This window comes from Gossypium raimondii, chromosome 1 (genome assembly GCF_025698545.1).
Source record: "Gossypium raimondii isolate GPD5lz chromosome 1, ASM2569854v1, whole genome shotgun sequence".
Lineage (NCBI taxonomy): Eukaryota > Viridiplantae > Streptophyta > Magnoliopsida > Malvales > Malvaceae > Gossypium > Gossypium raimondii.
This window is the reverse complement of record NC_068565.1, coordinates 39,843,323-39,867,945: the sequence shown is the minus strand read 5'-3', so window position 1 is coordinate 39,867,945 and position 24,623 is coordinate 39,843,323. Positions and strand designations below refer to the sequence as shown.

General features: G+C 34.7%; 1 non-coding gene across 1 annotated transcript; it reads left to right on the top strand.

Annotated features, from left to right (window-relative positions):
* Nucleotides 1-7,574: 7,574 nt before the first annotated feature.
* LOC128032672 (small nucleolar RNA R71) lies at nt 7,575-7,681 on the top strand. The gene has a single exon (XR_008188922.1). It is a non-coding gene; the product is annotated as a small nucleolar RNA R71 (small nucleolar RNA).
* The last annotated feature ends 16,942 nt before the right edge of the window (nt 7,682-24,623 follow it).

Genomic DNA, 24,623 nt, shown 5'->3' with positions numbered 1-24,623 from the left:
TCCACACTGTATCCAGCTGGAGACATTCTATAATGGTCTCAATGCACATACAAGATTGATGGTAGATGCTTCCGTGAATGGTGCAATTTTGTCTAAGTCTTATAATGAGCCTTATGAGATCATCAAGAGGATCGAAAGTAATAACTATCAATGGCCAACAAATCAAACAGCTCCAGGAAGACACGCAGCTGGAGTTCATGAAGTTGACTCCCTCACTTCATTACCAGCTCAGGTATCGTCTATTTCCTCTTTGTTAAAATAGTTAACCGCTAATAGTACTAATAATTTTGCAGCTCAGCAACCAAGTCCGTTTGAAATAGTTTCCTGTGTGTACTGTGTGGAAGGTCAATCTTTTTAGAATTGTCTAGCAAATCCTGAGTTAGTATACTATGTGGGGAACCAATATCAAAATAGGAGTGGACATGGACCCCAGTCCAACTTCTACAATCCTTCATGGCATAATCATCCTAACTTTTCTTGGAGTAACTGTAAAGCGTAGGTTTGTGCAAGTGTACACTGTAATTATCAAGTAATAAGTAAGTATTAAGTTATCGTCTCCACAGGGATTGTATTTGTGTTAAGTCACGTAATTTGTAAAATTATATTAACAATTTGGTAAATAAAAACACAATATAGTTGAAAAGTGTTAAATTAAAATATATTAAACTAAATGCAATGATCCCTAATGCAAATTATCCTAAGTATGCAAACTAAATGAAATAGATTTTAGTAAAATTAAACACAATTTTGCAACAATTATAACATAAATAAACTAGGAAAATTACTTTAATTAAACTCAATTTATTATCAACATGCTTAATAACATTCGGAAAATCATTCCATGACAACTCGATCTTTCATGAGTTTGGAAACCACATTAGGTCTTTTCAGAATCCTTTACTTAGTAAACCACATAAGTTTGCATCTTCAGTATCTTTCGTCTATTTCTCAAAGGTAGCATCTGGGAACTCAGGAACAAAAGTGTTAGAGATATTCTTAAAAGCATTTTGAATTGAATCATCCTTAATTTTCGCATATATCAAGTAAGTTTGCTATTGTTTGTGCATGAACTTGCACATGTCCATCATAATTGACAGCTCTGATTTCTTTGAAGTATTTGCAGGAGTCGGCATTACAGTTGTAAATTCTGGTTCAACACTTAGCTTGACTGGTTCTTCTTTTAGCTCAACCCTAAGTTCAAGGTTTTCAGCTCTTTCAACTAGTTGATGACTATTTGGTTCCTTATCAGATTCTTCTTCTTCAGTATCTGTAACTTAATCAGCTTCAATTTCAGTTTTATTTGTTGACTATTCAATTTATGGCTCAGTTGGTTCCTCTTGCTCACCTTGATTCAGCTCATGCACTCTCTCTACTAACCTTTCAAGATCATCGCTTGTAATGACCCTTGAACATACTGCCCCTTTAGATTTGCTTGTGTTTTAACTCGGTCCCTTAATGATGGAAATAAGCAATTCCTGCCTTCTTTTTCGCATAATCGTGAATCTCCTTGAGGATAATTTTCCCAACATTAATGGAATTTTCTGTCAAATTTGCATATAAAAAAAACATCCATTCCATCGAGATGGTGGACTTTGCTACTGGTTTAAAGTATTCTCTTCGACAAGAATGGCTCTCATACTTTCTTATAATCCATTGGGATCCTAGATTTTTCACAACATCAAGCACTTGTTGAAGAAAATCCCAATTGATATTGTTCATCATTGGGTAGTACTCATCTTTTTGAACATCAGGTAAATTATACAAATCATTAATGGACTTAGAACTAAGAGATAGCTTTTTCTTTCGAACGATGACTTCAGTAGCATCTTGCGTAGTCAAACTAGCATAGAATTCTCGAACTAGTTCATCATCGGAAAGTGAATGAGCATCATAGAATCGTTCCCACTTGAGAGCATTGATTATCTTTCTAATCGGCACAGGAACAACCATCACATCATTACTTTTCAGGTTAAAACCTTTTTCTGGTATCATAGGTTGATGCTTGAAAATTGAATCAAATCACTTTTTCACTTCTTCATCAATCACAATCGGGTTTTCAGGAGTAGTCTTTGAAGATCTAGATCTTTTATGAGACATGGTATCTCTTCTCAATAATTCGACAAAGTTTCTGCTTACAAGGGAAGAATAGAAATCAGCAAAAGAGGGTACAACTTGCTACGAAAAAAATCTTGCGACGGCAATAGAGAATTTTGGCAAAAAGGAAAGATAACTAGGGTTCCTTTCGGGATTTGAGGTTGACGACACAAAAGGAGATTTCGGGGTTTTAAGGCTGTAAGCAAATTGCTCTGAGGGATATGAAAATTAGAAGTTTGGAGAAGGGTTTATATAGGGAAAAATTAGGGCAACATGTAAAAAATTAGCTACATTAGGGTTACTTGGGCAGCAAGCAATGGAAGTGGTGATACTAGGTGTCGATTTTCTCTCCTTTTTGTTGTCCTAGGCCTCAAATTCAAATTTGTATTTACAGGCTTATTCAACAAAGAGAAACTAATTAGTACTTGGGTTAAATTTGACCCCCTTTATTAACATAAAAATTTAAAATTAATCAAAATAAATTAAACTAGAAAAAAATTTAAAACTAAATTAGAAAATATCTTCTTAACAAATTACATTAAATTAATTCCCAGGAAAGGTTGGAGGGGTCACAGCGGTCCCGCTTAAGTTCCAATCTCCTTAGACAGAATTAATTAAATGTACTTAATTAAAAAAATAAATTCTAATTATTTATTTATTTACAAGACGAGTTCATGAAAAATCAAGGGTCTGTTAATTTGAACGAGGATTCAACTCGCTCAACTTCACCATCCTAATAATGTTTGAGACGTTAACCACTAACTTTAAACGTACCTCCATAATTATTGTATAATTCAATAGCTCTATAAATACAAACTCGGTAGATGGTATAGGGTTCTTTCCATCGGGATTTCAGCTTCCCAGGAAATAACTTCAGCCTTAAATTAAACAACAACACCTTCTGACCTTCTTTAAACTCGCGAAGTTGTATATGAGTATCATGCCATCTCTTTGATCTTTCTTTGCATATTTTGGCATTCTCATAGGAAAGTAACCTCAGCTCTTCCAACTCATCCAGTTGTAACATCCTTCTCTCACTGGCTTGCTTAATATCAAAATTTAACTGCTTCAAAGCCTAATGAGCTTTATTCTCTAATTCTAATGGCAAACGACATGCCTTTCCAAAGACTAACCGATAAGGAGTCATTCCTAACGGAGTCTTAAATGCTGTTCCATAGGCCCATAATGCATCATCGAGCTTTCGAGACCAATCTTTTCTGCTAGGGCATACTACCTTTTCAACGAAACCTCTACTTTCGCATTTCACTCTTTCAACTTGCCCATTAGATTGGGGGTGATAGGCAGCAGTAATCTTGTGCTTCACATCATATTTATCAAGCACCCACTTAAGCCATTGTTCACTAAGTCAGAACCTTCATCACTAATAAATAGCTCTTGGTGTCCCAAATTGTGTAAACACATGCTTATGTAGAAATCACATGACTACCTTAGCATCATTCGTAGGGTATGCTTCAGCTTCAACCCACTTGGATACATAGTCCACATCAACTAAGATGTATTTTTTCCCATACGAAGAAGGAAACGAGCCTAAGAAGTCAATGCCCTATACGTCGAATAATTTAATCTCTAAAGTATTTGTTAAGGGCATCTTCTTCCTATTGATATATTTTCGGTTCTTTGGCACTTATTGCAGTTCTTTACATAAGTGTAAGCATCTTTAAATAGTGTAGGCCAAAAGAAACCTGCTTCTAAAATAATTGCTGCAGTACGTGAACCACCAAAGTGTCCCCCACTTGGAGATGAATGGAAATGATATAGGATCCCAGCAATCTCGCTTGTAGCTACACACTTTCGGATTATATTATCTGCACACTGTTTAACAAAAATGAAACCTCTCAAAAATAATACCCACTATCATGAAGGAATTTCTTCCATTTTGGTATGTCATTTCTTGATGATTTATTCCACATGCAAGATAATTGGCAAAATCAGCAAACTAGGGTATTTCATGAATTCGATTTACCTCAAATAAGTGTTCATCTGGAAAATTCTCGTTGATAGGCACACATGAATGAGTTACTTCATCTTGCTCCAACCTCGACAGATGATCGGCTATTTGATTTTCGACACCTTTTCTGTCTTGGATCTCAAGGTCAAATTCTAGGAGTAAAAGCATCCACTGAATTAGCCGTGGTTTTACGTCTTTCTTCGTGAGCAAGTATTTAATGGTCGTATGGTTAGTAAATATTGTAACTTTGGTACCTATAAGATATGAAAAGAATTTGTCAAAAGAAAAAAACTATAGCGAAGAGTTCCTTTTCGGTTATCGTATAATTGGGTTGCGCTCTCGTCAAAGTTCTACTTGCATAGTAAATTTTGTGAAACACTTTATTTTTTCTTTGACCCATCACAGCTCTAACAGCATAATAACATGCATCGCACATCAACTCAAAAGGTGTGCTCCAATCTGGTGTAATGATTATCGGGGCTGAGATTAACAATTTTTTCAGCTATTCAAAAGCTTCTAAACATACTTTGTTGAAATCAAACACTGTATCCTTCTCTAATAACAAACACAACAGTTTAGAAATTTTTGAGAAATCTTTAATAAACCTTCGGTAAGAACCGGTATGGCCTAAGAAACTTCTAACTCCTTTCACATTAATTGGGGTCGATAATCTTTCAATTACATCTACATTTGCTTTATCGACTTCAGTTCCTTTCTTTGAGATCTTATGACCTAAGACAATCCCTTCTTTGACCATAAAATGACATTTTTCCCAATTAAGGACAAGGTTCGTTTCTTTGCATCTCCGCAGTACCTTAGCCAAATTACTCAAACAGATATCATAAGTGTTACCAAAAACAAAAAAATCATCCATGAAAACCTCAACAAAAGTTTCGACCATATCAGTAAATATTGCCATCATGCATCGTTCAAAAGTTACAGTTGCATTGCATAAACCGAAAGGCATTCGCCTAAAAGCAAACGTACCGTATAGACAAGTAAAGGTTATTTTATGTTGGTCCTCCGAGGCTACAACTATTTGGTTATATCCAGAATAGCCATCTAAAAAAAATAGAATTCATTACTTGCCCGTCGATCTATCATCTGATCCATAAAAGGCAATGGAAAATGGTCCTTCCGAGTGGCTTTGTTTAACTTTCTATAATCAATACAGATTCTCCAACCGGTAACAGCTCTTGTTGGAATTAACTCGTTACGCTCATTTTCAAAAATTATGATTCCACCTTTCTTCGGCACACAGTGCACCAGACTTACCCACGAACTATCTGAAATAAGATAGATGATTCCTACATCTAACCATTTGATCACTTCCTTTTTCACAACTTCTTTCATAATAGGATTGAGCCTCCTTTACCCATCAATTCGAGCTTTTTCACCTTCTTCTAAATTGATTTTATGAATGCAAAAGGAAGGGCTTATACCTCGAAAATCAGCTATGGTCCAACCAATTACTTTCTTAAATTTTTTTAGAACAGCAATTAGTTGTTCCTCTTAATCTTTCGTCAGTTCCGCTGAAATAATCACAAGCAATTTAGAACAATCACCTAAATAAACATATTTCAAATGGGAAGGAAGTACTTTTAGTTCGAGTTTAGGTGGTTCTTCAATTGACAACTTGGGTTGCACAAATTCTCTGACTTCCAACTTCAACGGTTCAAACTGTGTGAATTGAATAAAATTTGTCGGATTGGCTTCCATCAAAGCCATGTTTTCTTCACCTTCTTCATCTTCCAAAGGGTCAAGATCTAAGGCTTTCTCCAATGGATCTTCCTCAAAATTACTTTCCATAGAAACCAAGGTTTCTATCTCTTCCATTACTGAACACTCCTCTACTGGATCGAGAAATTTCATCGCTTTAAGAATGTTAAAGGTTACCTGATCGTTTTGAACTTGCATGGTGAGTTCTCATTTCATCACATCAATTAATGTTCTTCTAGTGGCTAAGAAAGGTCTCCCAAGGATGACCGGCACTTCCTTGTCTGCTTCAAAACCTAAGACAATGAAATTAGCAGGAAAAATAAATTTATCGACTCTTACCAAAACATCATCGATCTTTCCTCCGAGATATGCTAAAGATCAACCCACTAGCTGAAGCGTCACAATTATAGGTCTTACTTCACCTATCCCTAACATCTTGAAAATTAACTTCGGCATCAAGTTGATACTCGCTCCTAAGTCACACAAAGCTTTACCAAAGTAAGATTCACCAATGAAACAGGGTATAGTAAAGCTTCCTGGGTTTTTCAATTTCGGTGGCAATTTGTTCTGCAGGAACGCACTGCACTCCTTCATCAAGGCAATAGTCTCATACTAAATCAGTCGTTTCTTCTTAGATAGTATATCCTTCATAAACTTCACATAATTTGGCATTTGTTCTAAACCCTCCACCAATGGAATATTGATGTGTAACTTCTTCAGAACATCCAAAAACTTCTTGAATTGCACCTCATGTTTCTGTTTGTGTTGATGCAATCTTTGCGGATATGGAGGTGATGGAACTTTCAGTTGAACTGAACAACTTTCTTGAGTAGGTAAATCTACATCCAAAGAAGATGTTAAAATATATGAATTTACTAAGTCAGGGTTTACCTTGTCAGACTTTACAGATTCTGATTCCTTCGGTGTAAGAACTTCAATAGCTGGTTGATTCTTCTCAACGGGCTTATCTTTGACATCAATCAATCAGGGTTCTAGAATTTTACCACTCCGCAATGCCACTGCCTTGATATGTTCTTTACCTAAATTTCTTGGATTCATAGTATCGCTCGACAAGGTTCCTTGCAGTCTATTACGTAGCTCTGTAGCTAACTGACCCATTTGGTTTTCCAAATTTTTTAGTGTTGCTACTTGACTTTGAATCAAAGCGTCATTCTTTTCCATGTACGCTTTCAACAAGTTCTCCAAACTATTTGATGCCTCGGCTTAAGGTGGTTTTGGAGCTTGCTGATTAAACCCTTGAGATTGATTGGGCCTTTGCTATAATAAGTTGTTGTTCAGTCCATTTCCTTGGTTCCTCCAAGAAAAGTTAGGATGATTACGCCATGAAGGATTGTAAAAGCTAGACTAGGGCCCTTGTCATCTCATATTTTGATATTGGTTCCCCACATAGTACACTAACTCAGGATTTGATGGACAATTCTCAAAAGAATGACCTTCCCCACAGTACACACAGGAAACTATTTCAAACGGACTTGGTGGCTGAGCTGCAAAATTATTAGTATTATTAGTGGTTAACTGTTTTAACAAAGAGGAAATAGACGATACTTGAGCTGATAATGAAGTGAAAGAGTCAACTTCACCTGCTGCACGTCTTCCTGAAGCTATTTGATTTGTTGGCCATTAATAGTTATTACTCGCGATCCTCTCGATGATCTCATAAGCCTCATTATAAGGCTTAGACAAAATTTCACCATTCACGGAAGCATCTACCATCAATCTTGTATGTGCATTTAGACCATTATAGAATGTCTCCAACTAGATACAGTGAGGAATCCCATGATGACGACACTTATGAAGTAACTCCTTGAATCGCTCCCAAGCCTCATACAAAGACTCGTCATCCAATTGTTGGAAAGTTGTGATCTTGTTCATCAACTTAGCTTTTTTGCTAGGTGAGAAATACTTAACCAAAAATCTCTCTGCTAATTATTGCCATGTAGATATGAAACTTAGTGGCAATGAATTGAGCCATGCTCGTGCTCGTTCTCGCAACGAGTACAGAAACAACTTCAACCTTAGTGTGTCTTCAGTCCCACTGGCTATCTTGACTGAATCACTCACCTCCATAAACAATCGAAGGTGCAGATGTGCATCTTCCGTGGGCATACCACTAAATTTTCCCACCATTTATAGCATTTGAAACATCACTGGTTTCAATTGAAACTGGGTTGCCTCAATACTTGGCCTTCTAATTCTTGGGTTTAACTTACTAAAAAGTGGCACAGCATATTGTCTGATGCATCGGTCCCTATCATCGGCAATAAGGATAGGATTTCGTACATGATTGACTTCATTACCTTGGTCTTGATTCTGATTTCCAAGGTCTATCTCGACTTGTCTTTGAGTTGTTCGTTCACGTCTTCTTTGTCTGAAAGTTCGCTCAATTTTAGGGTCTACAGTGAATAAATCGATAATTCGATCTATGCTCATAAACACCTGAAAAGAAAATCACAAAAATTAAAAGGAATAAGTTAGCAGTGTTAGAAATAAATCAAATTGAAAATAAATAATTTCACGAAAAAATGATTATGGAAACAGTTGACAACCCCCGGCAACGGCGCCAAAAACTTGTAACGCGTAGGCTTATGCAAGTGTACACAGTCGTTATCTAGTAATAAGTATCGAGTTATCATCTCCACAAGGATTGTATTTGTACTAAGTCATTTAATTTGTCAAATTATATTAACAATTTGGTAAATAAAAACACAACATAGTTGAAAAGTGATGATTAAAATATATTAAACTAAATGCAATGATCCCTAATGCAAATTATCCTACGTATGCAAACCAAATGAAATACATTTTAGTAAAATTAAATACAATTTTGCAACAATTATAACATAAATAAACTAAGACAATTACTTTAATTAAACTCAATTTATTATCAGAATGCTTAATAACATTCAGAAAAACATTCCATGGCAACTCGATCTTAGTATTCGTGTGAAGTAACAGGGACGAGTCAGGTTTGAAACAATTTAATCACACAAATCTAAAAACTATGTAGATAACAGAGATTCGTCAGAGTTGTTATGCAACCTACAATTTAATCGGGTCAGGATCTAAATTGAGCTTGCACATTTCAATTATGTGTCCATTATCTGTCATCTAGTCAAGATCACTCAGCTAATTCAGGTGCATTCAAATCACGTATGAACAAAATACAGACTTGATTTTAATTGAAAACATGATCGATTGAGGCACAAATATTATAAGCGTGAATCAAATAAATATTATTTAATCAAAGCAATCATCCTAGCTTAAATAAAATCAAGCTAAAATTGTTGTATACAAGAACAAAGAACACATAGCAAACATCTTTAGATTAAATTAAATAAAAGAAAGATTAAACCCAATTCAGTGTGGCTATCACCCAAGACTCTGACTGACGAGGCTCCTTCGCTTCTTTGCTTTGCTCCTTTACTGATGGCTCTCCAAGGTGGCTGACCAAGGGTTCTTTAAGAGGCTAATTTTGCTAAAAATCCTTATGCAAGGATGATGATAGGCGTGAGGGGGAAAGATAGCTAAGAGAGTTGAGAGAGGAGAGAATGATGAATGAGTGAGAGATGATTGAAAAAGTGAGAAATGAGCTCTTATTTATAGGTGAGGCAAGGGAGGTAGTTTGCTAAAAATAGGAGTTCCCATCTTTTGAAACTTCTTCCAAGGATGGCCAGACATGAATTGAGGAAATGTGGCTAATTCTGCTTGATTCTTGGTCAATTTGTGTGCCACTACAACTCAGGACTAAGACTTGGTCACCAGCAAATCTTCGGGAAAATCTCTAATTTCTTTAACTCTTTGAGAACCTTGTGTAATTAATCCAAAAAATTGATTTATGATCAGCCATGTGCAGCAGAAAATTGGGTTGACCTGGTCCCCAATTTGGACGGTTTTGCAATTAGAAGAAAATTCTCAGACTTGTCCTCAAAATAGTAAATAGTTTAGAGGACCAAATAATATAATTTTAACCACTTCAATTAATTAATTTACTTAATTAATTAAAACCCAATGTATTAATGAAATATTTAAAATGAATTATTAAATATAACTTTATATTTTATTATTTAATTTAATCATGCATGGCCCACTTTATAGTTTAAAAATATAATATGCTCAAACTAATATAAACTAAGCCATTTTATGCATGAAACCTATATAATAAAGCATAAAATCACATTTTAATAATTTCCATGTCCTAATTTCATATTTTTGCATATTTCATTAATTTATTAAATAATTAATTGGTTTTAACAACAAATTTACTTAAAAAGGTGATGAATTATATAGGAAAAATCTTATATGTTTTTTAGTTTACAACAACCAAAGAAATGGACCGAACAACAACTTATTACAGCAAAGACCCAACCAATCTCAAGGGTTTAATCAGCAAGCTCCAAAACCACCTCAAGCTGAGGCATCAAACAGTTTGGAGAACTTGTTGAAAGCGTACATGGCAAACAATGATGCTTTGATCCAAAGCCAAGTAGCAACACTGAAAAATTTGGAAAACCAAATGGGTTAGTTAGCTACGGAGCTACGTAGTAGACCGCAAGGAACCTTGCCGAGGGATACTGTGAATCCAAGAAATTTGGGTAAAGAACATATCAAGGCAATGGCATTGCGAAGTGGTAAAATTCCATAACCCCGATTGATTGATGTCGAAGATAAGCCCGTTGAGAAGAATCAAGCAACTGTTGAAGTTCCTACACCAAAGGAATCAGAAACTGCAAAGTCTGACAAGGTAAACCTTGACTTAGTAAATTTAGATATTTTAACATCTTCTTTGGATGCAGATTTACCTACTCAGAAAAAGTTATCCGGTTCAACCGAAAGTTCCACCACCTCCATATCCACAAAGATTGCAGCAAAACAAACAGAAATAGGATGTGAAATTCAAGAAGTTTTTGGATGTTCTAAAGCAGTTACACATCAATATTCCATTGGTGGAGGCTTTAGAACAAATGTCGAATTATGTGAAGTTTATGAAGGATATACTGTCCAAGAAGAAATGACTGAGTGAGTATGAGATTGTTGCCTTAACAAAGGAGTGCAGTGCGTTCCTGTAGAACAAATTGCCACCGAAATTGAAAGACCTAGGAAGCTTTACTATTCACTGTAACATTGGTGAATCTACTGTGGTAAAGCTTTATGTGACTTAGGAGCGAGTATCAACTTGATGCCTAAGTCTATTTTCAATATGTTAGGGATAGGTTGCACTAAGACACTTCAGCTAGTAGATCGATCTTTAGCATATCCCGAAGGAAAGATCGAGGATGTTTTGGTAAGAGTCGATAAATTTATTTTTCCTACTGATTTTATTATCTTACATTTTGAAGCAGACAAGGAACTGCCGATCATCCTCGGAAGACCTTTCTTAGCCACGGGAAAAACATTAATTGATGTGAAGAAAGGAGAACTCACCATGCGAGTTCAAAACAATCAGGTAACCTTTAACATTCTTAAAGTGATGAAATTTCCCCATCTGGCAGAAGAGTGTTCAGTTGTTGAAGAGATAGAAACCCTCGTTTCTATGGAAAGCAATTTTAAAGAAGATCCGTTGGAGAAAGCCTTAGATTTTGACCCTTTGGAGGATGAAGAAGGTGAAGAAAACATGGCTTTAATGGAAGCCAATCCGAGAAATTTTATTCAATCCACACGGTTTGAACCGTTGGAGTTGGAAGTCAGAGAATTTGTGCAACCCAAGTTATCAATTGAAAACCACCTAAACTCAAACTAAAGGTACTTCCTTCCCATTTGAAATACGTTTATTTAGGCGATTGTTCTACTTTGCCTGTGATTATTTTAGTGAAACTAATGAACGATCAAGAGGAAAAACTAATTGTTGTTTTAAAAAAATTTAAGAAAGCAATTGGTTGGACCATAGCTGATATTCATGGTATAAGCCCTTCTTTTTGCATACATAAAATCATTTTAGAAGAAGGTGAAAGATCTCGAATTGATAGGCAAAAGAGGCTCAATCCTATTATGAAAGAAGTTGTGAGAAAAGAAGTGATCAAATGGTTAGATGCAGGAATCATCTATCCTATTTCAGATAGTTCGTGGGTAAGTCTGGTGCAATGTATCCTGAAGAAAGTTGGAATCACGATTGTTGAAAATGAGCGTAACGAGTTAATTCCAATAAGAACTGTTACCAGTTGGAGAATCTGTATTGATTACAGAAAGTTGAACAAAGCCACTCAGAAGGATCATTTTTTGTTGCCTTTTATGGATCAGATGTTAGATTGACTGGCAGGTAATGAATTCTATTATTTTTTAGATGGCTATTCGGGATATAACCAAATAGTAGTAGCCCCGGAGGACCAACATAAAACAACCTTTACTTGTCCAAACGGTACGTTTGCTTTTAGGCGAATGCCTTTTTGGTTTATGCAATGCACTTGCAACTTTTCAATGATGTATGATGACAATATTTACTGATATTAGTTGAAAATTTTGTTGAGGTTTTCATGGATGATTTTTCTATTTTTGGTAACACTTATGATATTTGTTTGAGTAATTTGGCTAAGGTACTGAATAGATGCGAACAGACAAACCTTGTCCTTAATTGGGAAAAATGTCATTTTATGGTCAAGCAAGGGATTGTCTTAGGTCATAAGATCTCAAAGAAAGGAATTTAAGTCGATAAAGCAAAGGTGGACGTAATTGAAAGATTATTGGCCTCAATGAATGTGAAAGGAATCAGAAGTTTCTTAGGCCATGTCGATTTTTATCGAAAGTTTATCAAAAATTTTTTGAAAATTTCTAAACCATTGTGTTTGTTCATAGAGAAAGATATAGTGTTTGATTTCAACAAAGCATGTTTGGAAGCTTTTGAAGAGCTAAAGAAGCGATTAATTTCAGCCCTAACAATCATTACACCTGATTGGAACTCACCTTTTGAGGTGATGTGCGATGCAAGTGACTATGCTATTGGAGCTGTGATGGGTTAAAGAAGAAATAAAGTGTTTCACCTTATTTACTATGCAAGTAAAACTTTGACGGGAGCCTAATGCAATTATACAGTAACTAAAAAAGAACTCTTTGCTATAGTTTTTGCTTTTCACACATTCCGCTTATATCTTATAGGTATCAAAGTTACAATATTTACTGACCATGCGGCCATTAAATACTTGCTCACGAGGAAAGATGCAAAACTAAGGCTAATTCGTTGGATACTTTCACGAGGAAAGATGCAAAACTAAGGTGTTGAAAATCAAATACCTGATCATTTGTCGAGGTTGGAGCAAAATGAGGTAACTCAGTCATGTGTGCCTATCAACGAGAATTTCCCAGATGCACACTTATTTGAAGTAAATCAAATTCATGAAATACCCTGGTTTGCTGATTTTTCCAATTATCTTGCATGTGGAATAATTCCTCGAGAAATGACATACCAACAAAGGAAAAAATTCATTTATGATAGTCGATATTATATTTGAGAGGATCCATTTTTGTTTAAATAATGTGTAGATAATATAATCTGAAAGTGTTTAGCTGAAAGTGAAATTGCTGAGATCTTATATCATTGCCATTCATCTCCAAGTGGGGGACACTTTGGTGGTTCATGTACTACGGCCAAGATTTTGCAAGCAGGTTTCTTTTTTTCTACACTATTTAAAGATAATTATTCATATGTGAAGAACTGTGATAAATGCCAAAGGACTGGAAATATATCAAGGAGGAATGAGATGCCCTTGACAAACATTTTAGAGATTGAATTGTTTGACGTATGGGGCATTGACTTCTTTGGCCTGTTTCTTTCTTCTTATGGGAACAAATACATCTTAGTTGCTATGGACTATGTATCCAAGTGGGTTGAAGATGAAGCATACCCTACAAATGATGCTAAGGAAGTCATGCAATTTCTACATAAGCATGTGTTTACACGATGTGAGACACCAAGAACTATTATTAGTGATGAAGGTTCTCACTTTGTGAACAAATGGCTTAAGTGGTTTCTTGATAAATATGATGTGAAGCACAAGATTGCTACTGCCTATCACCCCCAGTATAATGAGCAAGTTGAAAGAGTGAATCATGAAATCAAAGGTATCCTTGAAAAGGTAGTACGCCCTAGCAGAAAAGATTGCTCTCGAAGGCTCGATGATGCATTATGGGCCCATCAAACAGCATTTAAGACTCCATTAGGAATGACTCCTTATCGGTTAGTCTTTGGAAAGGCATGTTGAACTTTGATCTTAAATAAGCCGGTGAGAGAAGGATGTTACAACTTGATGAGTTGGAAGAGCTGACGTTGTTTTCCTATGAGAATACCAATATGTGTAAAGAAAGATCAAAGATATGTCATGATAGTCATATATAATCTCGTGAGTTTAACGAAGGACAGAAGGTTTTGTTGTTTCATTCAAGGTTGAAGTTATTTCTTGGGAAACATAAATCCCAATGGAAAGGACCTTATACCATCTATCGAGTTTATCCTTTTGGAGCTATTGAATTATACGACAATTACGGAGGTACGTTTAAAGTTAATGGTCAACGTCTCAAACACTATTGGGATGGTGAAGTTGAGCGAATTGAATCCTCGTTCAAATTAGCAGACCCTTAATTTTTCATGAACTTATTTTGTAAATAAATAAATAATTAGAATTTATTTTCTTAACTTATTACATTTAATTAATTTTGTCTACGGAGATTGGAAATTAAGTAGGACCGCTGTGACCCCTCCAACCTTTCCTGGGAATTAATTTAATGTAATTTGTTAAGAAGACATTTTCTAATTAAGACTTAAAATTTTTAAATTTCATTTGTTCTGTTTAAATTTTAAATTTTTATGTGAATGAAGGGGGTCAAATTTGGCGCAAGTACTAATCAATTTTTTTAGTAAGATAAGTCTGAGTTTGAGGCCCAAGACAGCAAAAAGGAGGGAAATAATCCATGCCTTGCCGTCACACCTATTGCTTGCCGCCCAAGTAACCCTAATGTAGCTAAATTTTTGTTACATGTTGCCCTAACTTTTCCCTATATAAATCCCTTTCCATTCTACTAATTTTCATGACCCTCAAAGCAATTTGGTTACACCCTAAAAAAATCCCTAAATCTTCTTTTTGGGCCGTCAACCTCAAATCCCAAAAGAAACCCTAGTTCTCTTCCATTTTTGCTGGAATTCCCTATTACCGCCACAAAGAGATTGCCGAAGCACCGCCGTTACTGTCGCACATCATCGTCGCTGCCCTAGCGAAAGAACCAGATCTTCAAAGACTACTCCTAAAAACTCGATTTTGATCGATGAAGAAGTGAAAGACAGATTTGATTCAATCTTCAAGCATCAGCCTATGATGCCGGAAAAATGTTTTGACTTGAAGAGTAATGATTTGATGGTTCTCCCTATACTAATTCCAAAGAAAATCAATGCTCTCAAATGGGAACAATTTTGTGATGCCCGTTCACTTCCCGATGATGAACTAGTTCAAGAATTCTATGCTAGTTTGAATACGTAAGATGATATTGAAGTCATAATTTGAAAGAAAAATTTCTTGATGTTGTGACAAATACGGGATCCCAATGGATTATAAGGAAGTATAGGAGCCATTCTTTTCAAAGAGAATACTTAAAACTAGTAGCAAAGGTATGGTTTTATTTTGTTCACTACAGTTTTATGCCTATCTCACATAGTTCCACCATCTCGATGGAGCAGATGCTTTTTTTATATGCAATTTTGACAGAAAAGTCCATTAATGTTGTAAAAATTATCCTCAAGGAGATTAACGATTGTGCCAAAAAAAGGTAGGAAGTGTTTATTTCCCATCATTAATCACTTCACTTTGCTTGAAGGCTCGTTTTAAAACACAAGCAAATTTGAAGGGGTGATATGTTCAAGGATGCATTACAAATTATGATCTTGAAAGATTAGTAGAGAGGGTTCTTGAACTGAATCAAGGCGAGCAAGAAGAGCCAATTGAGCCGGATACAGAAGAGTCAACAAATGTAACTGAAACTGAAGTTAATTCAGTCACAGACACTAAAGAGGAAGAATTTGATAAGGAACTGAAAATTCTTGAACCAAAGGTTGAGCTAGAAGAAGAACCAGTCAAGCTAAGTGTTGAACCTGAATATACAACTCCCATGCCGACTTCTACAATATACAACTCCCATGTCAATTTTGATGGATATCTGCAAGTTCATGCACAATCAACAACAAACTTACTAAAAATATGCAAAAATTAGAGATGACTCAATTCGAAATACTTTTAAGAATATCTCTAATACTTTTTTTCATGAGTTCCCAAATGCTATCTTTGAGACATGGATAGAAGAAACTGACGATGCAAGCAGAGATGGAGCTAAAGAAAACAAGGGAAATGAGTCTAAAAAATAAAAAAGGGGGATTCTTATCCTGTTATTTATTTAATTACTTTTAGCTCTTTATAAATTTATTTCTTTTGTAATTAGGATTTAGTTTTTGCAAAATAAAATATAGGAAGCATGAACAAACTTAGGACTTCTTTAGAAAGAATAAGACTAAATGATGTGGTAATGGGAATGAACATGTCTAGGATTGGGTTATTAGGGAAGAGTTGGTGCCTAAGCAATCTTAATGACTCACCTCTCTTTCTTTACAACCCTACCTGGTGTTCAGTTTTCATTCATTACTTTGTTCTTCCAATGAGGACATTGCTTCTTTTTAAAGGGGGTAATGCAAATAAATTGCTTAAACTTTTAAATTTTTCAAGTATGTTTTAATAAATGAATGTTTAGAGATATTCTTGTTATTGAGATAGTTTGTATGCAAGTATGAATGATGATTTTATTTAAGTGAAAGTATGTTATCATGAAGAATGGAATGCTTGTATGATCTTAGCCTTAGTAATGTTTTCCATGAAAACTTAGTTCTTTTGAGATTAAACATGCATGAAGGTTTATATCTTTAGAATTGACTTAGTAACTTTCTTGAGACGAAATCCTAGGGGACATAAAAATCTTAAATGATATAGGCACCATTTCTTTGGATTGTTTGAGCCTTTTCAAGCCAACCCTCTGATATTAGACCCTTGAAACTGTAATTTTGAGCTGAAAGGCCTTTTTTTTTACAATGAGCCTACATTATAAGCCAATTATCATCTTTTTATAGCAATCCTAAATTTTTGTACCTATCTTAACTAAAGTTGTCTTGTGAATCAACATTTGAGGAAATTTTCATAAAGATGTATGTGCTCATGCTTAAAAAAAAGCGAAGAAAAGTTCGCTCAGTCTCCGATAAAAAAGGAAAACTGTATGAGTTAGAGTTCAAAATAAGTTTGGGGGTGTTCCAAAGGTTCACTCAAAGAAAAAGGTTGTATTACGAGAAAACTAAGACAAAGTTAAAGGTTAAGATTTTTAAATCGAAATGTCCCATCTCTTAAAATCCCTACCTTTAATCGAGCCCCATTACAACCTTATAAAAGACCTATTGATTTGATGATTACGTCACCTACATTAGTGGAGAGGAAGTCCTAAGTTCAACATATGAAGATCATAAATAAGCCTTGTGATTGTTTGCTTGATTGATAGGAAATTATGTTGAATGAAGAATGTTATCTATGGCTGTGACATACATGCAAACTATGATTCATGTTGGCATGATTATGAGACAAAGACTGATGCTGCTTACACAATTAGCAATTTTGCCTTAGCAAGACCTTTTGTTGTGCATAAACATTACTCGGGACGAGCAACGATTTAAGCTTGGGGTGTGTAAATGGAAAAATATATAAGATTTTTCCTATGTAATTTATCACCTTTTTTACTTAAATCCATTGTTAAAACCAAGTAATTGTTTAATAAATTAATGAAATATGTGAAAATATGAAATTAGCACATATAAATTATTAAAATATTATTTTATGCTTTATTATATAGTTTTCATGCAATAAATGGCTTATTTTATATTAATTTCAACATATTATATTTTTTAAGACATAAAGTAAGACATGCATGATTAAATTAAATAATAAAATATAAAATTATATTTAATAATTCATTTTTAAATATTTCATTAATAATTTGCGTTTTAATTAATTAATTAAATTGGATAAATTTTATTCTTTGGTCCTCTGACTTGTTGGTTTATTTTGGGCAGGTCTGATAGCTTCGTTGGATTACAAAACTGTCCAAATTGGAGACCAAGTCAACCCAAAATTTGGCTGCACATGGCCGTCCATAAACCACTCTTTGGTTTAATTGCACAAGGTCCTTGAAGAGTTGAAGAAATTAGAGATTTACTTGAAGATTTGCACTTGACCGGGTCTCAATCATGAGTTGTTGTGGCACTCAAATTGACCAAAAATCAAGGAAAAATCAGCTCAACTTGCTCAATTTATGGCCAGCAACCTATGGAAGATGCTTCAAAAGATGAAAACTCCTATTTTTAGCAAACTATCCCCCTCTCCTCACCTATAAATAAGACCCTCTCATTTACTCATCCATCATCCCTCAAGCATCCATCAATCATCATTCTCTCTTATCCTTTTCCATTCCCACGCCTAGCATCATCTCTTTATAGAGATTTTAGCAATTAAGCCTCTTAAAGATCCCTTGGTCGGCCACTTTGGAGAACCATCAGCAAAGGAGCAAAGCAAAGGAACGAAGGAGTCTCATCAGTCAGAGTCTTGGGTGACAGCCACTCTGAATTGGGTTTAATCTTTCTTTTCTTTAACTTAATATAAAGATGTTTGCTATGTGATCTTTTTTCTTGTTTACAACAATGTTAGCTTAATTTTATTTAAGCTAGGATGATTGCTTTGATTAAATAATACTTATTTGATTCATGCTTATAATGTTTGTCCCTCAATCGATCATGTTTTCAATTAAAATCAAGTCTGTATTTCGTTCATACGTGATTGAAATGCATCTGAATTAGCTGAGCGATCCTAAACAGAAGATGGGTAATGGACGCATAATTGAAATGTGCATGCTCAACTTAGATCCTAACACGATTGAATTGTAGGTTGCATAACAACTCTAACCAAGCTCTGTTATCTGCATAGGTTTTAGATTTGTGTGTTTAAATTGTTTCAAACCTAACACGTCCCTGTTACCTCACACAAATGCTAAGAAACCCTTAGTAAATAAGGATCAGTAAAATGCGTATTTACTAAGTAAAAGATTCCAAAAGGACCTAATGTGGTTTCCAAACTCATGAAAGATCGAGTTGCCATGGAATGTTTTTTCGAATGTTATTAAGCACGTTGATAATAAATTGAGTTTAATTTATGTTATAATTGTTGCAAAAATGGTTTAATTTTACTAAAATCTATTTCAATCATATAGTTTGCATACTTAGGATAGTTGGCATTAGGGACCATTGGATTTAGTTTAATATATTTTAATCACCACTTCTCAACTATATTGTGTTCTTATTTACCAAATTGTTAATATAATTTTACAAATTAAGTGACTTAGCACAAATACAACCCCAGTGGAGACGATAACTCGATACTTACTTATTACTTGATAACGACTGTGTACACTTGCACAAACCTACACGTTACACTTGTACTCACACTTTGATCTGTCATTTGTTCCAATGTCGATAAATATGAACAAGAACCTTTGGTCAATTCCAATGATACTGCCTTATCTTCGATCGACGCGACATCCACATCACAAGCTAGTTGGTGTCGAATTCAAGCCAACCCCAAATTGCCTTTCGAGGTATTATGTTTTCAAGCTTCCTCTCCTCCATGTCGCGATAAGCTTTGGTTGCTTGTGTTTTTCCTTCATCATCAAACGAGAATGAGACAAACTTGTCAATTTATTTGGTTGGCAGCTCCTTCAGTATAGCTAGAAAGTGTATCGACTTGTCTACACTTTAATTCAAAATTGGTTGTAGCTCGATGTCAGTTGTTAATTCTATCTACTTCTAAATCTATGTTAATTGGATCAGAGAGATCTTTAGTTATATTCAATTCATTCTCATCTCCAAATCCAAACTCTTTTTTAGTTTCAAGATTTAATTCTGCATGCTTGTCAGTGATACATTGGTCCTTCAGATTAGAGTGGGAGACATAATGTATGACATCTTCCAATTGAGTAATTTCTTGTGATCTTTCCCCGGAATAATTCCTCTAATTGATCCAACTATCGTTGGATTTTCATTGATTTAGCTTGGAATTCTCGCTCGAGGCTTTCTTGCTCGGAGGTATAGTCATACAAATTACGAGGAGTTTTAGTTAGATATTCAAATGTTCCCATGTCACACCCCAAAAATTAGGTTAGTAGAATTGGGTAAATAAGATTGGGGTTAGTGAACTAGAACCCATAAATAGGTTAGAGAAATAAATAATTAAGAATTAATTGAATAAAATAATTAGAATTATAAATTTTAGATTAATGAATTAAAATTAGGTGTTTGGGAATTAATTTTTTAACAGACTTTAAAAACGAGGTTTGATTTTAAAATAATTTTGAAATTGTTTTTAATTGAAAAGGAAAGACCTATTTGAAAAAGGGGGGAAACTATAGGTGGTCAAAGGGGAAAATGCCCAATTTTTAAAATTTGGTTGGTTATTTAAACCACCCATTGTCTTCTTCCGTTCCATTCTACATATACTTCAAAAATTTTCCAAAAACCAAATTCAAGCTTTTCTCCCGAAATTAGCTTATCCTTTTTTATTTCTAAGCTCTCCAAACAAAAAAATGTCTTTTCAATTTTGAAGATTAATAACGTTTACATCCTCAAATCCTCAAAAGATCTTCACACATTTTAGCTTGAATCAGCTCCATAGATCGTCGATTTTGAAAAATTGAGGTAAATTCAAACTTTTTATGACTAAACTAAGTGAGTTGTTATTTCAATTCGAGATTTAAATGATTTAAACAAGATTTCAATAGACTACTTGATTTTTAGGTTGAAAATGGTAAATCTTGTGTTACTTAACTAAACTTCTTTTTAAAAGTGATTTCTAACTTATTTTGATCTAATTAAACGGTTTTGTATTCTGATTTAACAAATAAGTGATTTTAAAAAATCAAACATTTTCCTCTTTAAATTATCACATAAGCTAGATTTTTTCATAAAAATTGGATCGGTGTAATTGGATGAAATTGATGGTCTAGATCTATAATTAGATTATACTTGGGATGTATGAAGTCGTTAACCTAAGCTTAGAAATGAGATTTGAGCGGTTAAACACCTATTTTGACAAAACTAGTTAATTTTTCAATATAGAGGTTAGAAGGCTTTGATCTATGATTTTGGAATGATTTAATGGTATTTGTTACTGTTAGGAATACCTTTGAAATGTGTTTGATATGTATTGGAAATGCCAATTTATTTGGGAGCCTCCACAACCATGGATAAAGGCACACAAAAGCTTACTTGAGCATTATAGTTGAAGAAAAGGTCGCTAAGGTGAGTGGTTTGATATACTGCATTTAAACTACAGTACACAGGCTAAGGTAATACATGCGAACCCCTACTTAATTAATATGCAAACCTGTTGTGTCTTGGTATGTGAACCCTACTTTATTAACCTGCGAAAATTGCTAAAACACCATGCGAATCAAATAGTATGATTTGTGAACCCCTGCTTTGTAAATAAGCAAACCCCTACTTTACAAACATGTAAACCCTTGTTTTATAAACATGCGAACCCCTACTTTGTAAACAAGCGAACACCTACTTTATAAATATACGAACCCCTATTTTGTAGATATACGAACCCCTATTTTGTAAACATGTGAACCCCTATTTTTTTAATATGTAAACCCTATCACATAATGTCATGTGAACCCTGATGTTATATATGCGAACAATGCCAAGCCATGTGCTAACCCTACCATTGTGCAAACCCCTACCATAGTGCGAACCTTCCCTTTGTGCGAGCCATACCATTTTGCGAGTCATACTATTGTGGAAACCTACCCATGTGCAAGCCTATGTAAGTGCGAACCCTACTCAAGTGCGAACCCCTACCTATATGTGAACCCTGTATTTGAGGTGCGAACCCCTACCTATTTTTGAACCCTGTATGTGATGTGTGAGCCCTACCTATGTGCAAACCATACTCTATGTGTGAACATGTGTGATAAATGTGAACCAAGCTTTAAATTTGAACCTTGCTATATATGACCTTAGAACCCCTATGTATGATATGCGAACCCTGTTATTTATGATTTGTGAAACCTGTTAAGAATGATATGTGGACCTATGATACATGATATGCGAACCTACGTTGAATGAGATACAAACCTATGTTGATTGACATACAAACCCTGTATGTTAACATACGAGCCTGTATGCGGTATGTGAACTGCTATGTGTAAATTTTGCTGATATGCGAACCCATGTTAAATGTGAATTATGATATTGCGAGCTTAACGAAATTACGAACTGTGATATTGCAAACTATGAACTGTGAATTGTTTTATATTGTGAGAGCTCTACTTAACTGCAAGCCCTATTATACTAAGTATTGTGAATGTGTTAAAATGATATGTTGGCATTGGGATCTCCTGGAACCGTTGGATATAGTTGGCATGCCATAGGATTGTGAGTACTCACCCTTATTATTATCATCGAGCTTTGTGACCCAGAGATGCGTTGGAGAGATAAGGGAATGTAGAGCATATCTCCCTTCACCGAAGATAGCGCAGGGCTCTATGAGTGAATAGTGTTGGAGAGTGTGAGCATTCATGCTACACTTATATTGGAGACAGCGCAGGGCTCTTTGAGTCAAAAGCGAGGTATTATAAGGAGATTTGTTTATCCAATGTGTGGTGATAGAGTCCACTTATATGTTTTAGAATCTCAAGATGCCAATTTATCATTATTTGAAATATATGAGTTATGATGTGGTATGAACTGTTATTTCATATGAACTACTAATATATATGAACTACTATTTTATGTGAGCTGCTTCTTCTATGTGAACTGTTTCTTTCATGTGAACCGTTATTTCATGCAAGCTATGATAAAAAATGAATCATTAAAGAATGCCTATTCATTTTAACCTAATTACTATGATTACTTATAGTATGCTTGAGCACTCACTGAGCTTCAATAAGCTCACACTCTCTTTTAAAACATTACAGTGATATAGCTTGTGAAGAGGTGATGATGTGAGACATCCAAGTGATCCATAATAAAGGTACACTTGGCTATGTTGATGTGCTCCCTACCCCAAATGACGAAGGCAATGTGGGACCAATTTTTGGGATTTAGTATTAGACATAGTTATAATTATTGGGTTGTATTTTGACATTATGGACTCTTTAATTGTTTGGTTTGGAATTTTATTATTGCTTGAGATAGATGACTGAATGGTGGATTATGAATGCTTGGTGAATGGTATGATAACTGTTCAACTAACTTGTAAGTGTAGATTGAAGAGCCTATGGTCATCGAGGTAAGACTTAGATGCTTTATGTGTGATTTGAAAATAATCATGAGTTTAGTAAGACTTAGATGTTTTATATGTGGTTTGGAAAATAATCATGAGTTTAGTATGCATGAAATATAAAATTAGACAAATTATGTAAATTTCTAACTGCCTACTAACTAATTAAATGATAACTTAGTGAAGTTGTGCATGATGGTTTAATTGAGCTTCCCAAAATAAATCTTATAGATACTCCTACAATACTATTTTCAAACCTGGTGAAGTAGATTTTTCCAACATTTTACTATACTACATTTTAAATCTAATCATATTTCATGAAAAAACAGTTTTCAAAGTCTTTACAAATATATCCTTTCTAAAATACCTTACTGCATGCATGTATGCTTAATTGAAGCTTCCGAAGTAATTTCCTGTTAAATATTAAATTATGAATTAGACTTGTTGATTTATTGATCAGAGTAGCACAACAGAAGCATGATTTTTGGATTTTAAATATTCTCTGAATAATTGTGTGGTGTGAATGAATTGGATGGTGTATTTTTGCGGTTGTTTTAACGAAGAGTCACTTCGGTGGCTAATGTGATGCTCAAAATTCGAGTCGGACTATCCCAGCAGGGTTTGGGGCGCCACATCCCAAATGTCATTTCGGTATCTCGTCCAATGTAATCTCTACTTTTTTTCTTCTGGTGTGATTCCTCTAACTAGTCCACCCATTTTTCAAATTCTTCTAAGTTAGCTTGGAATTCCAGATCACGAAGAAAGGGCTTGTATAAATCTGACTCATAAGGGAGTTCGGATGAATAATCACAGCCTCCAATCATGTGATCATAACTTCACTGGTTTGTTGAGACTTCTTGTGTCCAACTTGGCCTTTGTTTGCTCCGATGTTGCTCAAGAAAGTTCCTATATACATCATCATCCATTATTAAGTCCACTTTTTGCTTAATTGAGTTGTTGGGCATGTCATATTTTCTGTCGTACCTCGATTCATTCGTCAGATCTCCACCCCTCTCGGATGTATAATTGTTTGGCATAGGTGGGAGTTTGTTCGAACACTCAAGTTGCTCGTCTTTGTAATATCGACTCCATTAGTTTGTAGAATCTCCATACAACCAACTCAGATTTGATAGCTCATACACCGACCTATAAAATTCAATATTTATGATTAAATCTAATAATTAACAAGGTAAGAAAATATAATAATCATAATAATTTTTTAGGACTAAAATAAAATAAAATTACTTAAATAAAAGTTAAAACACTATCTAGCTGGTTCGCCTTTCAATTAATATTATTTTATAGTAATCAATCTCCGGCAACGACGCCAAGAACTTGACCTCCTATAAACGAGTTATTGTTTACAATAAAATATCACTCCAAAAATTTATTGAATTAAACTGGTGGTGTCCACAAGCGTACGAGTCAAATTGTAATATAGTACTGTGTTACAACAGAACACAAGTAAGTATTCTGAGGATCGT